Source organism: Podarcis melisellensis (genome assembly GCF_964234715.1).
Source record: "Podarcis melisellensis genome assembly, chromosome: 2".
NCBI classification, from domain to species: domain Eukaryota; kingdom Metazoa; phylum Chordata; class Lepidosauria; order Squamata; family Lacertidae; genus Podarcis; species Podarcis melisellensis.
Genome location: NC_138529.1, coordinates 84,413,458 through 84,434,716, shown reverse-complemented (window position 1 = coordinate 84,434,716; position 21,259 = coordinate 84,413,458). Strand labels below are relative to the sequence as shown.

Below are 21,259 nucleotides of genomic sequence, written 5' to 3'. Positions count from 1 at the left end.
TGCTCTAGACCAGCCTTCCCCAATTTGGTGATGTTCTAGACTTTAACTCCCAGCAGCCCCATCCAGCATCCAAAGGCCATGGAGCTTAAGGTGAACCTTTCTGGAGGGCATCAGGTTGGGAAAAGCTGCTCTCGGCCAATGCATGTCAGGTAGAAACTGTAATCTGTGGGTCTAGGAGATGCACAAATGGACAGATCTGGGCGAAAAAATGAGTTGCTTCTGAAGACTTTCTATCCAAAATACACTGGGCTACAGCTACTAGCACCTGTAGAGATCCTCGCCCTTTCTGTTTGTTGTAATCATTGCTATTGCCTTCCATTTTTATTTATTTTTTACTTCCCACGGTGATTGCCACCATGAGGAAAGGCCCATTAAATTCAGCATCCTTTCAACGGCACCCCAGAGGAAGGTTCCTTTCTTCACCCAGAAAGAAGGACCATTTCCCCCCAATCTTCTCTCTTTCCCACCGTTGCTCTCAGATTAATTGCAATCAGCTTTCTGAATTGTGCATTTACAAAGGCAGCCTAATAGTGAGCACCTGCGGGAGCCCCTAGTTAATGCCCAGTGGGGGAGCTGCTCGCTGCAGAACCCGTGTTAATGCCCGGCAGAGTCATTATAATGAAGGGTGTTGTGGCAAGATAGCACCAGCGGAATCCGTTCCTAATGAGAGACTTCAAAGCAGTAATAAGCTTGCAAAGCAATCCTTTTCGTTTACTGAACTGGCCCCATATGCTCGGCGTTTAGACAGGGGTCACACATCAGGCAGAGAGAATGTGTGTGCATGTGGGCAGATATAATATATTTGTCATTCTCTAAAAAGCACAGATTAATAATTGCCCTCACTGAAACGAGACCTTTTACCATGAAGTGAGCCGGGGAGAAGGGAGACATGCCAGCCAGGGTGCCGGTGGCTCCCACAGGTCAGATCCTGGACGCACTAAGAGCTGAAGTAAATGTTTCTAATTAACTCTTTTGATTCGCTAAAAAGCAACTTGGCGGTAACCAACTCTCTGGTCAGCAAATTCTAGATGCGATTAGACTATGGCTGGCCAAATTGCTCCACCCTGAGAGCAAACATTTTGTGGCTGTCAGTTGCAGGGAGAATTCACACACATATGTGATTTCTAGCACCATTTTACCTGTCTGCATTCAGACAGGCCAACTCTCCAGCATCTGCCCTATGCCAGAAGCTAAATTTACCTCCCCTCTGGCTCCAATGGGAGAGGAGGTGTGTGTGTTTGGAAAGAGATGCAGTGAATCACAGGGACTTGGAAACAGGTCATCTGATTTGCGCAATTCACCCCTGCCTCAAACACCCTGTGGTGAGGAATGCTGACTTGTCAAAAACAGAGGTGGGAAGCTGCAGATATCCTATTAATAATTTGCTTGATAAGTTGGGTCACTATTGGAAAAACATTTTGCAAGCCTCGGTGTTAGTCAATCAATGCATTTTTTTAAAGCGTCCCATAGTTGCAGAATAAAATAATATTTGCATTAGTATCCAAACAGCTTCATTGCTCTTTATGGCTGAGGTCCAAAGGCCACCTTTCAAGACATCCACACCCCTTGGTGGCCATACCAGCATATTTCTCTTCTTTCTAGCTTTCTAGTCGCAGCTTGCCATACCGCATCCAATGCTTCTTCTGACATTCTCATAAATTTTGGTGGTGGCCTGTTTGTCAGCACCCCAGAAGTCTGCCAAGTCTCATGCTGTTTTGCTTTTCTGTCCCTTTTGTTCTCCTTTATCTCTGTATTTTTCAGGGTCCATTGACTTTTCTAGATGTTGCCTATGGATCACTGAATAGCTCTGGATTTTCAAAGTTATTATCTTGTTAAAGCACAGCAACAGAGGATTTTTTTAAAAGTGAAAAGCTTTGTTTATTGGGTTTTTTTAAAAAAAAAAACCACAATAACAATGACCCAATCTCTTCAGAACTCCATAGGCAGCATTCCAGACACCCTCATACAGTGGTACCTCGGGTTAAATACTTAATTTGTTCCGGAGGTCTGTTCTTAACCTGAAACTGTTCTTAACCTGAAGCACCACTTTAGCTAATGGGGCCTCCCGCTGCCGCCGCGCCGCCACTGCAAGATTTCTGCTCTCATCCTGAAGCAAAGTTCTTAACCTGCAGCACTATTTCTGGGTTAGCGGAATCTGTAACCTGAAGCGTATGTAACCCGAGGTACCACTGTATTATATAAGGCCTATCAGAGAACACAAACAAGCCCCACAAAAGCTCTGAAGGTTTTTGGTTTTTTAGTGCAGTGCAAGAGAATCCACCCTACTAAAAATGTTTAATTTAATTTATTGTTTTCTTTTAAGGTATGAAAAAGCGAGATACTCTTGCTTCTGCTCCTCTCTCCCTGTGGTGTGTGTTTTTAAAACTACACTTGCATATTTTGTATCCGGGGTGGTCTATAAATATTTTTAAAATAAAGAATGGATTTTTGAGGAAACTGAATTCTTTTTACTTCCTGCACATAAAGTTCCTGGGCCTATCAGTTTGCAATTTGGCAAGCTTAATCCACTTGGGAGGTGGCGCTCCTGGGCCTGTAAATTTAATCCACTTCAACCAAAGGGGGGGGGGAAATGTTAGAGCCATTGCTAGATTCCATTACTGTGCATGGGGAACACACATATTATGTGTACAGAGCAGGTCAGATCCTGAATTACAGATCAAAGCACAGAATGGAATTTTTAAAGCACCTAGATGCAACATGAGTCTTCGGGCGGGGGAAGGCCCCCATGTGCCTATTAAACGGTCCTGTCCTGGCTCCCACCCTCAAACACAGCTTAGATATCCCTAAAGACTTGATTCCTCAAGTAAGTACACGGCTTAAACACAGATCAGGTCTATACAGTTTGTAAGTTCAAAACCTCTGAGACATATGCCTAGGCCCAACCTACGGTGTTGTCTTGACGCTTGAGACACACCTCGGGCTTGTCTTCTGAAGAGCAGGGCAGGCACAGTCATTCGCATGGTTCTCGCCACAAGCAATGGGACTGGCCAATCAAGTGGAGACCCCTGTGAGTCGGCCACATCTGCTCACGCTGGTGCCAGGGGCTGGATTGCCTCAGCCAGCTCACTGACCAACTCAGGCCCAGGCAATCACCATAGTCACCTGAGAAAGCTTGTTGACAGGAGGCAGGGTGGGGGCTGGAAATGGTGGCGCTGCCTCCTCCTCTGGGACATCCTCACTAATGGGGCAGAGCTAGGCTGTCTCCCGATGCAGTACTTGGCCCCTCAGTGATCTCATCCCAATCCTCCTCCCCCTCTGGCCAATTATGTGCCCAGGAGATTTAATGCATGCTCAGAAGCAGAGAAGAGGAGAGCAAGGGAGCTTCATACATCTACCTGGCAAAGTTCCCTGTGGCCTGACCATAGCTGTCAATGTTTCCCTTTTTTTAAGGGAAATCCCCTTATTCCGAATAGGATTCCTCGCAAGAAAAGGGAAAAGTTGACAGCTATGGGCCTGACAGCCAGTCCCCAGTAGGGACTAAGCTCAAATACCAACCTTTTCCACCAGCACGGGTCTTTGGGTCAGGATTACCCCATCCTCAGAAAGCACCATAGAGAGGGGCTTTAGGGGAGCCCAGAGAGGGCATTTAAGGCAACACTGACCTCTTCCTCTTCCTTTAAGGAATGGAATGTGCCCCTCGAGGAAGTTAGCCACAGAGAGGAGAGCAAATCCACTACTATGCACGTGTCTTCACAGCCACTAAGGGGAGCCAGACTATATTGGCAACATAGGAAGCTGCCAATACCAATTCAAACCATCTAGCTCAGTATTCTCAACACTGAAAGGCAGCAGCTCTTGAGGTTTTCAGGTAGGCGGTATTCTCATTCCTACCTGGAGATGCTGAGGATTGAACCTGGGACCTTATGCATTCAAAACAGATGCTCTCCCGCTCCTCAGATATTTACCTTACTCTCTCTGGATGATATCCAGACTCCTGTGTAAGGGCTGGTCTTGACCCTGAGAGGGAAGGGGAAGATTCTTCTGCAGAGAAAGGAGAGTTAAAAATCAAGGATGTTTGGTTTCCCTCTAAATGTTTTGCTGGACAGAGACCCTTGACTGACTAGCAGTCGTTGTCTTTTTCCATTTGAGACCTAAGCCTCCCCCTCCATTCGAAAGACTCTGTAACATGCTGTAGCATACTACCAGTACAGTGGTACCTAGGGTTACATACGCTTCAGGTTACAGACGCTTCAGGTTACAGACTCCGCTAACCCAGAAATAGTACCTCGGTTTAAGAACTTTGCTTCAGGATGAGAACAGAAATCGTGCTCCGGCGGCACGGCAGCAGCAGCAGGCCCCATTAGCTAAAGTAGTGCTTCAGGTTAAGAACAGTCAGGTTAAGAACGGACCTCCGGAATGAATCAAGTACTTAACCCGAGGCACCACTGTAAAGAGTATTTGTATGCAGCTGATGCTCTTCTCTTGAGCTGCAGCCCGAGTCAGCCAGAGGAACCCATCAAACAAGGTCCTCTCAAGGCAGTCCCTCCCCTTCTCGTACCCACGTGGCTCAGCAAATGATCCCGAAGACTTCCGCATGCCATTAATAGAAAAGAGTCCAATCAAAGTTACCAGGGTATCCGTGTGGGATGCTGTCAGCAAAATGCGGTATCTGTCATAGGATCGCAAATCATCAGCGACTGTAGCTGTACAGCCCTCCTAAAAAATTACTGTCACAAAATGAAGCAACTGAGCATGAAGTGAGCATAAAGGCTTCCCTTTGCCCCCCTTTATACTTTTCCGAGCTTTCCTTAAATTCTTGTGTTGCAGTTTCAGAAGGGCTACACAAAGAGCAGTCAATTTAAATAGCACAAGCAGAGCAGGGGGGCAATTTTCTTCCTGTTTTCTCTCGTACACATACAGTCTTTTTTCAGCAACATCAGTAACAGATCACAGCGGGGTGTTGCACATAATCTGCATCCGTCTTAGGCAACACATGGCACTAGGAAGATGTGTCAGTTTTAATGGTATGCAGCACGCAAGGATTTGATGAGGCCAGCCTCCTGTCCAACAATGCTGATTTCGCCTGCCGTTTGTTGCCACCAGCAGCGCAGCCTAGCTGCCCTCTGCATCACAGCCACGCTGCTGCCAGGTTGCATCATCACATGCACATCTAGGTCTTTGGCATATACACTAGTCATACACGTTGTTCCCACTCTTATTCTGGGAGGTACATGAAATCCTAGGTGGTGGCGGCTTGTGAGGGGGGAGGGAGGTAGCAACATTCTCCCAGCCGCAGTGCTGTGCTCACTGCGATGGGGCAAGGGAACAGCAAGTTCAAAGTAACTCTGGGACAGTGTTACTGCCATCAGAAATACCACGCTGCCTCTCTGCCCCTCCCCAACATACCAAACAAATCAAAGGGGACATTTCTTCCAAAAGTATAGGATATTCCAGCCTACTGTCTATATTCAGGGATGGCAGCCACAGCACTGAATGCATATGTGAACAGAGGCAAACTGGAAAGCAAACCACTACAGCATTAGCTTGGGTTTGGGATGGGTTTTTGGAAGACACCCATCCGTGAATTTGTTCCATGTGTGTAGATCAGTGCACGCTGACCAACGCAAAGTCTTCGCAGTAAGGCTCTATGCCGATGGCATGAGCGTCTATTCCGATGGCATGAGTGTCACAACGACTGGTAGATTCTTAACTGTTGCAGCCTTCATCCGCCTTCACAACCATTGTAACATACCGCTTATTATCTTCCGCCTGTTCTGCTGTTGAGGACTTTTTAAATCATTCTTTGTCTAGCTCCTTCCCTTACTGCCTTGGGTGACCCTGCTGGAAGTACAAGACTCCTGACGGCTTCACTCACAAGGGTCATAGGAACGTGCAAGCTCACTCACCACGACAAGGTGGTGATCCAGCAAGTGAGATCATCTACTCTATTCCGAACCTAAAAATGGAAAGTATAATGCTGGTGGTCAACAGAAGAGTTTTAAAGACTCTCTCAAGGCAAATCTTTAAAAATGTAGTATAAACACCGACAAGCGGGAAACACTGGCATGCAAGCACTCCAGTTGGAGAACAGCCTTTACCAAAGGTGTCCTGGACTTTGAAGACGCTTGAACTCAGGACGAAAGGTGGACACAAGGACATCTGGCAAACCCTCATCATGATCAACTCCCGTCTGGAAACCTATGAACCCATTGTGGAAGGATGTGTGGATCCAGAATTGGCCTCCACAGTCACTTATGGACACACTGTTAAGACCATGTTCATGGAAGACAATCTTACTCAGCTACTAGTGATCACCAAAGAAGAAGAAGAAGAACAGCATTAGCACCAGAAACAAATGTTTCTGTTTGGGGGAGGGAGTTAAAGAGCAGGCTCCTCTCTTTTCTGGTATTGCCCACCCTTGCTACAAGGGCAAACATAAACCAGCACACACACACCATCCCTGACATCAAAACTCTGCAGAAATTCATGCAAGCACAAACCCATCAACCCAACACTCACTAGTCTCCTTTATCTCTGTGTGTCGCTTCCCAGTTTTCTCTCTCCTAAATACGAAACCACAGCACACACATTCATGGAGCCAGTTGCCAGTAGGGTGCAATCCTCTCAGACCAATGAGCAAAGCAGCAGCTGCTTGTCCGTAGCACCAACCCACTGTGCACCACCAGCTTCTTCTGCCTGAGTGGACGTCCAAAACAGTGGCAGCATCAGCACAGATTTTCAGCCCAGCTCAGCATACCTTGGCCCAGTGCTCCAAAACCAGAGGACAACAAGAATATACAGCGGCCATCCTGCAGAGAACCTAAGAGCCTTAAAAAGAAAAGAAAAAGATGCTACTCCTACTTTGTTTGGTGATTTAGACCCTCCTCCAATTCATACATCAAATACATAAAATAAAGTGGTTACAGAGCACCCCAAATTAAATTTTGGGAAATGCTCAGGAACAAAAGACATGCTTGAACAAAAAAATGCATGATGTCACCGAAACAAGGTGAAAAGAAATCCCAGCAAATTACGGGCTTGGAAAGTAAGCGCTCATGTCAGGTGGTTGTGAGATTTTTGTCTCTAGAAACTTTTCATTTCCATACATCATATTGAAAAACAAAGCCTCCCTAGATTTTGATGCGGCGGTCCATTGTTTTTTCACAAAGCCTTCATAGAATTGTAGAGCTGGAAGTGACCACAAGGGGCATCTAGTCCAACTCCTTGCACTGCAGGAATCTTTTGCCCAACATGGGAACTAAATACCTAAGGGATTGGAAAAGCAGTTTGTGGTTAAAATTTCCCAAGGGAAGACTTCCTGAAAAGATGAGGGTGCTGATCTTTTGCTAAGGCATCAGAGTTCTCACTTTTATTCTTGCTATAGCTTTTGGATTAATAATAATAGTTTTTTGGATTAATAATAATAGTTTTTTGGATTAATAATAATAGCTTTAAAAACTTGAAATGGGGAAAGAAGCTGTTTGCACCAAAGGGAAACAATGTATTCTTTGCATGTTGATTTCCTCCGAAAAGACAAAGCAGCGCAGTTATTAGAGCCGAGCAAATTATTTTGAACAAATTATTTAGTTGTCCATATTTTTCTGTTCATAAGTTATCTGCCACCTGTTTGCAATTTTCTCAAAGCTGTTGGGATCCTCTGTAATCTGCCAAAAAATGTCTGCAAAAAGAAAGGCTTTGATCTGTAGATTGTTATTCACATAGTTCCTTGTAAGTGTTTGAAATAGAATCACAAAGTAGGGAAGGGGCCCAGGGGTTGACTAATCCAATATTCTGCTTTCAGGCAAGAAAATTTTAAGAGCACTCCTGGCAGACATGCAAGAGACAACCAGCTTTTCCTTAAGGCCAGTTCTCATAAACCCTGCCTAGTAGCAACCTGCCGGTCAGAGTGGTCCTTATTAAAGCTAACAGTGCAGCAACACAATTGCTTGGAACCTTCAGCACTCAGGGCCTCTACTTCACACCTATTTCAGACACAGAGCATCATGTGTGAATTGGCCACCTTTCTGCTTGCAATGCCATTGTGCCGAGCAAGTCAACACACTTACAGGTTTACTTGCAAGGATTGCCCTGTGTTACAAAATACTTACCTGTGTTCTTACAAAGTGATTTATTTTGACTTGGCAAGTTCAGCTCTTAGCCAATGCATAACGTTTGTTGTTTAACATTGTTTAAGAAACCTCAGCAAAGCCCTTACAAAATTGCTGAACAGAAGGGGTGGGGAATCTACATTCACAATCAGTAGTTTGGACTTCACTCCCAGTTGTTTGGAATAGGCTGCATGTTACACTCCATTGAATGTCCATTGGGGTCTCTTCAGACCTGCTGCTGAATACACAAGGCTTGGGGCATGGACATCCCTCACACCCTCTAATACACAGGCATCTAGCCTAGACAACTCTGTGGGTCTAAGCAGAGTTGTAATGGTGCCCTCACAGCATCGTTCAGCCTGGACACTGAGGTCCAGCGCCGAGGGCCTTCTGGCGGTTCCCTCACTGAGAGAAATGAGGTTACAGGAAACCAGGCAAGAGGGCCTTCTCGGTAGTGGCACCTGCCCTGTGGAACGCCCTCCCATCAGATGTCAAGGAAACAAACAGCTATCTGACTTTTAGAAGACTTCTGAAGGCAGCCCTGTTTAGGGAAGTTTTTAAAGTTTAATGTCTTATCGTGTTTTTAATATTCTGTTGGGAGCCGTCCAGAGTGGCTGAGGAAACCCAGCCAGATGGGAAGGGTATAAATAATGAATGATTATGATTATTACAGTGGTACCTCGGTTCTCGAACGTAATCCATTCCGGAAGACTGTTTGACTTCCAAAACATTCAAAAACTGAGGCACAAAGGACTAGCCACAAGTTCAATTGAAAAAATTGGAAAACATGCAGCGGAAGCTGTTTGACTTCTGAGGCGCGTTTGAAAATGGAAGTAATTACTTCCAGGTTTTCAGTGTTTGAAAACTGAAACGTTCAGCTTCCGGTATGCTAAAAAACCAAGGTACCACTGTATAAGATAGTCTTTATCCTGCTAGCCCATACCAGAAATTTAGGTTTGCAGAATTAATGTCGATTAAAGCGCACATGAAGTCCTCACCAACCTGGTGTCTCATGGATCTGTTAGACCTCAACTTGCATCAGCCTCAAGAGAAAGAGGGAAGAAGAGACAGGAGGGGGTTACATGGAAGGCCTGTAGCCAAGAGGCAGCACATCTGATCTGATGCAGAAGGTCCCATGTTCAATCCCTGGCATCTCCAGGTGGGGCTGGAAAGGACTCTTTCCTGAAAACCTGGAGAGCCGCTGCCAGTCAATGTCGACTGCAATGGGCTTGATGGAGCAATGCTCTGACTTGGTATGAGGCAACTTGCTATCTGCCTGAAGCTTGACAACACTGATGATTAAGACGGTGCTACTGGAAAACAGTTCCGTGCATTTAGCCACTGCTTTTGCAATTAACCTTCATGCTAGGTTCAAAGGCTGATAAGAAACAGCACAGTGGAAAACCCGCATTTCATCCCAGCTGCTTCCTCCACAGTGCGCACTAGTGTTTGGCAGAAAAAGAGAGACTGAGATAGTGCGAGTTATGCAGGTGTCATAATAAACCCAGGATGTCAAGGTATGTGTTGCATGAGTTCCTAATGTGACATGTGTTCTTTAGCCCAGAGCCTGGCTCCAGGCTAAGAGCTAAATTTTGATATTCTCTGAGGCTAAAACTTCTTCAAACCCCATTCCGGGTTAATTAGGGAAGGGAAATTTTGGATGCATCTCGCTGTGAAACAGGAGTAGCTCTGGGAATGCTATGAAAGTCAGGTTTTGAGAGACCAAAACAGATGGGGCTGCTGTGGGTATATTTAAGGAGCTCTTGCGGCTAACTTTAGAAAAGTGGAGAACTTTACGGGGGAAATGAAACGGTGTCTCTCAAAAGCAGAAAGACCCCCGAAGAAGCCACGTTGACTCAGCCACTCGCAGAACATCTCCTGTCTCATATCTTCAAATTGTTTTATATTTAGAATTTTCCTACTCATCTTTAATTCTGTCTCTCTCTCTTCCCTTTTGTGCATGCACGTCGGACGGGCTGTGCTGTCAAATTATAATTACATTAGAGGAAATTTAGAATTTGCTGCGTTAAAAAGGCCTTTGTGCTCAACAAGACAATGGGTATAGGGAATGATGGGATGCCGTCTCGTTTCAAGCGGTGCATATTTGCCACTCTTTCTTAGCATGCACCTGTGGCTGTCATTGCATACACCTGTGCTCAAGTGATTGGGAGCCGGGAGCCTGGATGCAGACGCACCTGCATTAGATCACTTCCCCAGGGTTGCGCAATCACCACAGGCCTGTTTGAATAACTCCACCAGTTTTAGCAGAATGCACACAAAGGACCATGACTTCATTTATGCAAATGACCTATTAAGAAAAAACACCCTGGCAAAATGCAAACGCGTTCATGGGGTTCTCCTGCCTTGGAGCTGAACGGAAAACACATGGTCGGTTTGGATAAGAGGGACTTTTGAAGAAGACAAGCTCCAATGAGGTGTCCACTTCTGTACACATACTGGACTCACAGCCTTGGCTTCACACTGAAACACTAGAAGTTGACTTATTCCAGGTCAGACCATCTCACCCACCTGGACCAGAATTCCCTGCATTGACCTGCAGCCCTCCAGGTCTTAGGCATAGAGCATGGTTGGAGAAACTTTCTCTCCAAGTCACACTTTCCCTTGCAGGTGGGGCAACCTGTCAGGTGCTGCATGTCAGTGGTGGGCAGGGCCAGAGCAAAAGTAGGCGGAGTATCCATGTCTCTTTCTCTTTCTGACACTCCATTCTGTCTCTCCCTCCCTCTCTTCCTAGTGGGCTGTTGGGGAGCAGGATGGGCAGATTGCTCCTGCCAGAGGCCTGAAAGTGTGTGTGTGTGTGTGTGTGTGTGTGTGTGTGTATTTGTAGGAGGCTTTGAAATCAATCCAAGGACTGCAGGTTGCCCACTCTGGCGCAGATACTTTTAACTGGAGAAACCAAAGGGTTTGGGGGGGGGGTTGTCTACTGTGTTGTTCCACTGACACAAACAACTTTTGTGCAGTGGGAGATGCCGTATTATAATTTAAAAATTGCATCAGCTGCACCATACACTAAAATGTCTCGTGCTGAAATTGTACACTACCACAGAATTCAAAACGTCACTGTGAGGTCATCTGGAACTACTAAGAGAATATGCCTATTGTGCCAAGATGCTTCCTAAATTAACAAGGCACACCCAGGTGTTCCAGGTGATTTGCATCCTTTTTTGACAATTGCCTTTAATGATAATTGGTTAATAGTTTCCATATTTTGATTAGGAGAATATCAAAAGTAAGCTTTCAATGGACAGATGGGGTTGGGTCAGAGGGCACTTCCACCTCTATATGGGAAAGAAATTTGATTCAGTTTGCATTTAAAGGCAAGCCTACCTAATGCCCACTTTCAAAACTATACAGTGGTACCCCTGGTTGCGAACAGGATCCGTTCCAGAGGCCCGTTCGCAACATGAAAAGAATGCACCCTGCAGCAGCGTGTCTGCGCATGTGTGGGTTGCGATTCGCCGCTTCTGAGCATGTGTGTGATGTCATTTTGCTCTTCTGCACATGCATGAGCAACAAAACCCGGAAGTAACCCTTTCCCGGGTCACCGCGGGACGTAACCTGAAAGAATGTAACATGAAGCGGACGTAACATGACGTATGACTGTATGTGGACTTCAACACAGTCACCTCTGGAAATTCACTTTTCTCCTGAATTTTGCAATGCTTCTCCAGCCAAGTGATGTGTAGGAGGCAGGGAATGCATGTGCTTACGTAAAATACATAAAATGCATATAGAAGTGAAAATAACACACAAATATGCATTATATTTGGGGAAATTGCTTTGCAAACAAATGTATAAGGAGAAAACTGTACTAAAATGGTGAGACAAATTTAAAAGTTCACAAACTGATGTGGAAATGTGGAAAACTGAAATCAAGATTAGAAAAATGAGAGACTGAGAAAAGCTGGCTGAAATTGGCTGATACATCCATCCCTGCTTCTGCCTTCCCTTGCCCGGTAAATGCATCAAGGAGATCCTACCTGAGGGCAAAGGAAACAGGTACCCAAAAGGAACAAACCTCAGAGGAAGCAGCACAGTCATGGGAACCACATGGGCAGGTCTGCCTGCCCAGTAGCTAATGCTGGAGAAGGGGAAACTATCCCGCTTTCAATATTATTTGCACCTGAAATAGTTTGGGGGCAGACATACTGCTTCATTTCCAATTGATGCATGTCCTTTAATGTCCTGCATTAACATTTCATGTAAAAAAAAATCTTCTGGTGGGTTGTTGTTGTTTTTTGTGTGGGGAGGGATGTGTCCTGCTTTTGTTGTGCTATGGTTTTGTTGTGCCCACCCACTCCAATACAGCACTGTGAGAAGCACCAGAGAAGAACTAATAAAGCAGGATAAATCCACCACTAACACTTTATTATAGTGTCAAGGACATGGTACAGAATACACCTGGAATAAAGAACCAGTCAGGGAGGGGAGTTTAAGTGCGTTACCTGCATTTCTAATCTATTATTTCCCATCCCAAACCTCTACTGAAAAGGGTAAATAAATAAAACATTGAACAGGACCATAGAAAATCAGCACCAGGAAGGCCATGCTGTACCCAGGACACTGAAGAGATAAAAATGAGTCAATTTCCTGCCAGCGCGCCAATGTGCCGTCCTCCGCAGCAACATCTCGCAACCTGGAGGGAAAAGGCTTGGCTGGAAAGAAGCCACAAGACAGCATGTCAGCGCTGCTGGTCTACAGCTATGTAGTGGCCCTAGGCCAGAATTTCTGAGGGCTAATGAGCTGCCTGACTCTGAAGAGACACTGACAGTCATTTTAAGGAAGCAAGGAGTGCGAGCAAATGACGGTGATGAAGAGCCTGCTGTTCGTTAGGTTCCTGCAGGCAAGAGGAGTTGAGAGGGAGGAAGCAGCTTGAAGCGCTGCATTCCCACGGAGATGTTTTCTGCCCTACCATGGTCCGCAGGAACAGGCAGCTGGATGTCAGCAACATGTGGGGGCAGACTTTTATCTGCAAAGCAAACGAGGCAGGCAGTCCAAAATACAGGCCGCAGCAGCCAGAGAAAAATATTTGTGTTTACCACATTCTCCAGAAAAACCTCTGGCAATTATTTCAAAATAATCAGACTCCGGAGTCGCTCTAGCAGCTGGAGGATGGTCTTGGGGAACCTGCAGAAGGCAAAAGGCATAGAGAGTATTTAAAAATAAAGCCCTCACAATTGGAACAGGAGCAGACTGAGGTACAGTCATATCTCGGGTTGCGAACGTGATCCGTGCGGGAGGCACGTTCACAACCTGCAGTGGCGCGTCTGCACAAGCACATGACATGATTTGGGGCTTCTGTGCATGCATGTGACATCATTTTGTGCTTCTGCGCATGCGCCGAAACCCGGAAGTATCCCATTCTGGTACTTCCGGGTTTGGTGTGTTCCACAACCTGAAAACGCGCAACTCGCAGCATTTGTAACCCAAGGTTACTGCAGTTGCTTCAGCTGACAGAGTTTGGCTGCTTTCATTTATTATAGGTAGGTAGCCATGTTGGTCTGCCATAGTTGGAACAAAATAAAAAAAATCCTTCTAGTAGCACCTTAGAGACCAACTAAGTTTGTTATTGGTATGAGCTTTCGTGTGCATGCACACTTCTTCAGATGCACTGAAACAGAAGTTACTAGACCCTTATATATAGTGAGAGGGTGGGGAGGGGTATTATTCAAAAGGGTGGTGGGAATGGGCGATTGGCTGATAGGTGTGCTAAACCTATTGACGACTGTTAACAACTGCAATTGGTGTTACAGAATTTTTTGAATTTTTGTTTCATTTATTATGTCAATGTGTTTTTATGCTTGTTTTCTGCTGGTTTAAAATTTGTTGATTGTTTTGGTTGGGTGTTGTTGTATTTTTTAACAAATGATCCTACTGTTTTATTCTTTTTGGACAACCCTTTGAGGTTTCCTACTATCAAGCGGTATATAAACTTCCTGAAATAAATAAATAAATTATATCTTCAAAATGAAGATAAATAACTGATTTTCATGCACATCCTTACTTGCCATCTTGCAAAAGGGAAGGCTCTTAAGCGATGCAAACCAATTTTATTGGTGTGCTAATCAGACAGAGGGGGGTGGGCTGGGCAAAATAAAACTAAGGACAGTGTGTTTTGTCACAGCAAACGCTACGTGAGGATTTGAGCGTCCTACCAGTTTCACCATTAAGACCGAATGCTAACTGAGAAGTATTCAAAGAAGTAGATGACTTTGGTCATTTAAGCCATTGGTTCATGTTCCACCTGGATCATGGGGAGAGACTGAGAGTTCGGTCTGCCTGAGTGTGGGGACTGAGTCAAGGGAAATCTCCTTTTTTCAAAGCTGGCTGGAAGAAGCTGAACAGATGGATGCTGCTGCTGCTGCTGTCAGCTTCAGAATGTTCATGCTGTGAATCTGGTACTGTCTGCTTTCTGTTAGCTTCTGTAGACACACACTCACAATACCTTTTCAATTCTACGTCTTGGAGATAAACAGACTATTGCAATGCGCTCTAAGTCTCTAGCGCTCTCTCCTTGCCAAAGAAACTGACCCTGTAAAGCTGCCCTGGAATCTCCTCCCGCCCCCCAGCACTTGGGGAAGTGGGGAAAGTGACGCACTATTACGCTAAAACGTCCTTCAGTTTTTCAACTCGTGAATAAGAAGAGAGGAGAAACAAATCTAAGTTTCAGTCCACTGCATTGGCTGTTTGTGGGCAGGAAACACACAGAATGTGCAATTGAATATCCTCTTCCAAGAAGAAAGAAACATGAAATCACAGGCTTGGGCTAAAAAGGAAAAGCTGAAGATGGGAGATTTTTAAGAATGCTCTACATGCTCATGGGTGGGTAGGTATGCACGCACGTGCGCGCACACACACAGCAGCACCAAAGTGTGTTTGTCCTGCAGGGCAACCAGCAAGGCTATGGCGATAAGACAGCAACAGGGGTAGAGCACACATCTTGCTCTTGCAATAAAATTTTACAGCAATTACCATTTTATAGAAAATATGTTTACTTTTTCTTCTCCATATGGGTTCCCAGCTGGATTTCTGCACTACCTTGAAAAAGAACAATTTGCTAGAAACATCAACCGTGATCAGGTACAATATTCAGCTAATTAAATGCAACTGTCTCAGGAAGCGAGGGCAGCAGGGGAACCGTCTCTCGTGCTGGAGGGCATCCCGCTTTTCTGTGGAGTGGCTTTTTGTCGCATATTTATCTCTCTCTTTTTTTCCCTTCTTTTTTTTCTGCTGTTGCATCACTGGTTTGAAGCGATATAACGTGCCTGATTGTGATTGGGTGCGCGCGCGTTAAGGACACGAAGAACTGAAATGAGAACAAAAATTCCCAGCTCGAGCAAGAGTACAGGAACTAACAGGAAGAAGGTGATCTGTGCATCACAGAATGTCTGCTGGCTGTGCCTAAACACAACAATATATGCATAGGCCAATGACACCAATAAGCTGTCTCTGAGTTGGACTGTGACCTCTACACAAAATGTTCCCCAAGCTACTCCAGCTTTAGATTCCCACAATATTTTTGACTATGGTGTGTGCATGACATAAATCCATGCAACACCAGTCAGGAAGGGCTGGAAAAGATCCTGGGCCTGAGAGACCCTTGTAGAGTCACTGCCACTTAGTGCAGACTAGGGGTGGGAGACTGAAGGCCACTTTCTCTTCTGGGCAACCTTCCAGGGACCACGTACCAGTGGTGGGCAAGGCCAGAGGCAAAAGTGGGTGGAGCAACGAGTATGTATTTTGCACTCTATGTTGGCATCAGTTTGTCTCGGGAGGAGTGCACCTTTGGAGAGATCAAGCCATTGGAAGGTTACAGCGCCTCCTATGGCTGCAGAGACCAATATGGGGGAGACATGTTTTGTTGCAGCTGGGGTGGATGAAGGCATCCGGTTGTGCTGATGCAAACTACACAAACTCCATCCAGGCAAGCAAGTACACATTCCATCCAGGCAAAAAACACTCAAGGAGGATTTGAAGCAAAGCTGATGAATGGTTAGTTGCTTTATACTGAATCAGATCCTTGGATCTATCTTGCTCAACATTGTCTACACCAGCAAACTTTTTCAGCAGGGGGCTGATCCACTGTCCCTCAGACCTTGTGGGGGGCCGGACTATATTTTTTTGGGGGAGAACAAATTCCTATGCCCCACAAATAACCCAGAGATGCATTTTAAATAAAAGGACCCATTCTACTCATGTAAAAACACACTGATTCCCGGACCATCCACGGGCCCGATTGAGAAAGCAAATGGGCCGAATGCGGCCCCCTGGCCTTAGTTTGCCTACCCATGGTCTACACAGACCGGCAGCAGCTCTCCAGGGTTTCAGGAATGAGTCTCTCCCCCAGTCCTACCTGGAGATGCTGGGGATTGGACCTGTGACCTTCTGCAAGCAAAGCAAGTGCTCTACCCCTGAAGTATGGCCCTTTCCCATAGGTGTACTCTGGGGAAAGAGGATGCAGGTGGTCATGGTGGGTGGTGAGAGGGTGGGCATCCAATCTCAAGGACCAGACAGAGAGGCCTGAAGAGTCAACTTGGTCCCCCAGGCTTGAGGTTCCCCACCTCTGGTGTAAATAATATTCAGCTATTGTCAGTATGTTCCAAGGAACCAGAAGGCCATCTCAACTGCTTCTGGGCAAATAGCTCAGGCTAGGGTTGGGGCACTGCAGAAAAGGTTTCCAGCTTTGGTTTAATAAATTCTAGCACCTGGCAGGTATACCAGGGTTGTGACATGGAGGCAACTGAGTGGGGACCCCAGGAAGTAGAAGTGAGCACAACCCCTGGGTGCTGGGTGCTCCGTTTCAACAATAAAATGTGAGTTTTCCCAGGGAAAGTGCCAGGACAAAAGAAAAAAAGAAAAATGCCCACTCAGACATGGACCTGGAAAGCCCAGATATGTGCCTAGAAATGTGGCAGAAAAGAAAGTATGGGTGAACAGTAGTTCCTCGGTTTATGAACTTAATCCGTTCCGGAAGTCTGTTCTTAAACTAAAACTGTTCTTAAACTGAGGCATGCTTTCCCTAAAGAGGCCTCCCACCACTGGTGCACCTCGACCGTTCGGATTCTGTTCTTAGACCAAGGTAAAGTTCTCAAACCAGGACACTATTTCCGATTTTGTGGAGTTTGTAAGCCAAATCGTTCTCAAACCGGACTGTTCTTAAACTGAGGTACCACTGTATTTGCTAAGCCTGCCTCTTGGTGAGACACAGCCATGCATTTTAGCTATATTGACACTTGCTTGATATATACTTCTGCTCTGTCTGACATAATACCCTTCAGTACTGAGTTCGACACTTGCAGTCCAGAGCCTGGCTCTTATTCAACCTTGACCTGGTTAGGTGTCACTTCTGCAATCATACAGGGGGGAACTCTTGCATCAGCCAAATCATACACTGCAGTTCTACTACCCAGCCTCCTGCCCCAAGAAAATATACTCTGTGGTGTGTTGGTGTGTGTTGTTTATCATTCCTCTCCTCCGCCCCTGCTCCCTCAGAATAGAAATCGGTGTAAATAAATATTCTCAACTCCTTCTCGAGGGGCTGACCTTTTGCTGCCCACTCTTCTGCAGAGTATTTCCCACTCTCAAATGCCTAAATAGAGAGCCTCCGTCCCCCAGACTTGCCTGTTCTCATGTTCCCTACCTCTGTCGGCAGGCTGGGCACTTGTTAGCTGGAAACAGCTTCCCAAAAACATGGGCTTGCACTGAAAAAGCATGAGCGGTGCTGCAGTTCCACCACTCTGTGCAGATCAAAAGAGCACCCATTAGTCAATAAGTCAAGGTGAACATTAACTAAGGATAATTCTTGCATTATGATCCGCCCCCCCTCCCCGCCCCACACACAAGATATGGGGTAAGCCTTACAAGTCACAGTCTGACATGTCTGAACACATTAAAGAAAACCAGGAGTAGTCCATGCTACTTTGGGCCAGTCCTACCATTAGGCAGAGTGAGGAAGCTGTCTCAGGACACCGATTTTGGGTGCCAGCAATTTGTTTCCTTATTATTAATGCAGCTGTACTGCCCAAGAGTGGAGCTTCTGGGCTTTTCTGCCTCATATGCCAAAATTACCAGACCAGCCTTGGGTTCTATAGGCACCATGAACTGTGAAATAGAGTCGAAATATATATTTAAAAAATTTAAAATTGTCCAGTAGCACCTTAGAGACCAACTAAGTTTGTTCTTGGTATAAGCTTTCGTGTGCATGCACACTTCTTCAGATACGGCTACCTATGTGAAATAGAGGCACCTCTGGTGGAAAAATGACTTTGGCTGACACAGATCGCATTGTTCTGCCACTCCCAATGAACTGCAGCACAGAGAAGGAGGGGACTCACATGCATACCTTTGGGGTGCTGCTGGATGGCGGCAGACTCCAGTATGTGCCATAGATTCCAACAAGCAGTGCTCACTTATGGTCAACAAGAGCCTGCTGCCCTGCTGCCACAACCACCATGTCCTGCTTTGCCTTTGTGGTTGTTCTGTGGAAGAAGCCAAGGAGAGCAGACTGCTGGTCCAGACTCCTCACTACTAACCCCAGTTAAGAGCCCCATATCCACAGTGATGGGGCCATGGAGCTCCTGGGATGTGTGTGTGTGTGCAGGGTTGAATGGGGTTATCCACACTACAACTGCACACTCAGCTCTTTCCCTTCCACTAAAATATTTAGCTCCTTTCAACTGCCACCTATGCGTGATGCGCAGTTCTTGCCTGCCACCAAACAATTGCGAAGAGGAGTTGAGGGTGCAGGTTTTGACCTATAAAGACTTCAGACCCCAATACCTCAAGAACAGCTGCTCCCCGCATGAATCAATCCAGAGCTTGCAGTCATCATCTGAGATCTTCCTCCATGAGAGGTCCAGAGGATGGCAACACAAGAACGGGCCTTTTTGGTGGTTGCTCCCCACTTGCGGAGTGCTCTCCCCAGGGAAGCTCACCTGGTGCCACCTTTAACTATTTTTAGGCACTAGGAGGGGAAACTTTCCTTTTTGCCCAGGCTTTTCGCTCTTAATTTAAAGGATTGCAAGTTCTCATGGCCTCTTTGAGTGGGGGAGGTTCTGTAAAACCTGTCTTTTATTAGTATAGTTTTGTTTTCTACTATTTTATTGGTTTATTTGTTGCAATTCACTTCTGGTGAATGGGCTGCACCTGACACCTTTGCAGGTGAGGGAGAGCTCTACATGCAGTAAAGGATTGCACCACTGGGGGGGGAGCTACAAGCTAAACCAGGGGTCAGCAAACTTTTTCAGCACTGTCCCTCAGACCTTGTGGGGGGGCTGGACTATATATTTGGAGGGGGGATGAACGAATTCCTATGCCCCACAAACAACCCAGAGATGCATTTTAAATAAAAGGACACATTCTACTCATGTAAAAACATGCTGATTCCCGGACCGTCCGCAGGCTGGATTGAGAAGGTGATTGGGCCGGATCTGGCCCCCGGGCCTTAGTTTGCCTACCCATGGGCTAGACCTTGGAATGTGCAGTTCACAGATGAGTGAAGGAGACAGCTGCATGTTTCATTCATTCACATGAGACATTTGAGCTTGTTTACAGGTACAGGAATAAATTATGGGCATCACTCCTTGCCTGGGAAAACAAAAAGAGAGTGACGTTAAATCATGTATGGATTCTCCTCAGCTCTTCATTTAGACTTTCATTAGCTACCCTTTTCTTTGGCCAAATCTGAAGTTTTTTCCAAGAAGAAACAGGACATCCATGCCACACTCCCTTGAACTTGATTGTCTAATTCCCACACATCATTTCGAGAATCCCAGACCCAAAACAACAAGCCCACAATCAAAAAAACAACCCCCGCCAGCCTCTACCACTGTGCACGCCTCATTTGGTCTCCTTATTTCTTTAAATAAGACACACATTCTTTCTTCTGGGATTTGCAGACTGATTTCAGAATAATTAGACAAAATAAACCATGTGTTAAGTTGTTTCTTTTTTAAATTATCTGCTCTAAATGTAGAGGGCTTTTTGGAAAGAAGACAATGAAATTATTATTATTTTGTCACACAGCTGTGCTGAAGACACAGGGGAGACAGTAGGAGGAGGCAAGGATTTGTTTATTTGACTTTCTATGGCTATGACAAAGCAAATAAAAGCTTTGGTCTTGGTCCACAATTGAACTAATTGGTAACACTCAAATTGCCTGCCCTAAACACTTCTAATTAGTCACCACACATGACGCAAAAGAGGTGCTATTGCCACCCTCACACTCCAACCCCACCCGAGGACGAGAATTTTGTAACCTTGTGAAAAGCCAGTCAGACTACATGTGGATATGTAAGATATAGATATATATCTCAGTATTTATTTAGCACTTCAGAGAACTCAAGGCATATTACATGAGTAAGATGGTCAGAAGATTTCGACCAGGGTTTCCAAACCTGGATTGCCAGCTCTTTTTTTGGACTACAATTTCCATCATCCCTGACCACTGGTCCTGCTAGCTAGGGATGATGGGAGTTGTAGTCCCAAAAAAGCTGGAGACCCAAGTTTGGGAAACCCTGATTTAGATCCTGCCTGCTGAGCCAGTGGGAGGCACCATCCCAAGCTGCAGAATGCCCCCCAGAAACTACTGGGGAATTGACAAATTCCTGGAGAAGGAGGGTCTCCGTGGCTACTACCTACAAGGACTATGTTCTGTCCCCACTGTTAGAGGCAACTATTCCCCTGAATACCAAGTGCGTGGGAGCAGAAGTATAAAAAGTGCTGTTGTGCTGATACCTTGCTTGCAAACTTCCTATAGGCATGTGGCTGACCACAGTGAAAACAGAGTGCTGGACTCCATGGGCCTTTGGCCTGATCCAGAAGCCTTTTCTTATGTGATAATCCACCCCTGAAGTTGCACACACGTGCTTGCCTCACTCATGGACATGCACAAGGTGAACATTTGCAGGGAGGAAGCCATCACACAGGGCTGGCCCTACAAAGAGGCAGAGGGAGGCAGCTGCCTCAGATAGCAGATGCTGAGGTGCAGGAAGTGGCCAGAGCTGTGAGTGTCATGTGGCATGCACTGTACAACTGCTGCCTTCAAGTGCACTGGAAGGAATTGTCCTTTCACCAGTCCAATTGGCTTCTGTCTTGAGAGAGGGCCATTTTGTTCTTTGCCTCAGGCAGCAAAATGTATTGAGTTGGCCTTGCCTCCACATACAGAATTGTCT

At 45.9% G+C, this 21,259-nt stretch overlaps 1 long non-coding RNA gene across 1 annotated transcript in view; it reads right to left on the bottom strand.

Annotated features, from left to right (window-relative positions):
• The window catches only part of LOC309363968, a 35,399-nt gene extending 23,247 nt beyond the window's left edge, over positions 1 to 12,152 (bottom strand). Inside the window, exons 1-2 of the long non-coding RNA XR_014165679.1 lie at positions 12,068 to 12,152; positions 9,013 to 9,087 (exon numbers count right to left, since the gene is read on the bottom strand). This is a non-coding gene — a long non-coding RNA (uncharacterized lncRNA). The remainder of the gene's footprint in view (positions 1 to 9,012; positions 9,088 to 12,067) is intronic.
• Between the last annotated feature and the right edge of the window lie 9,107 nt (positions 12,153 to 21,259).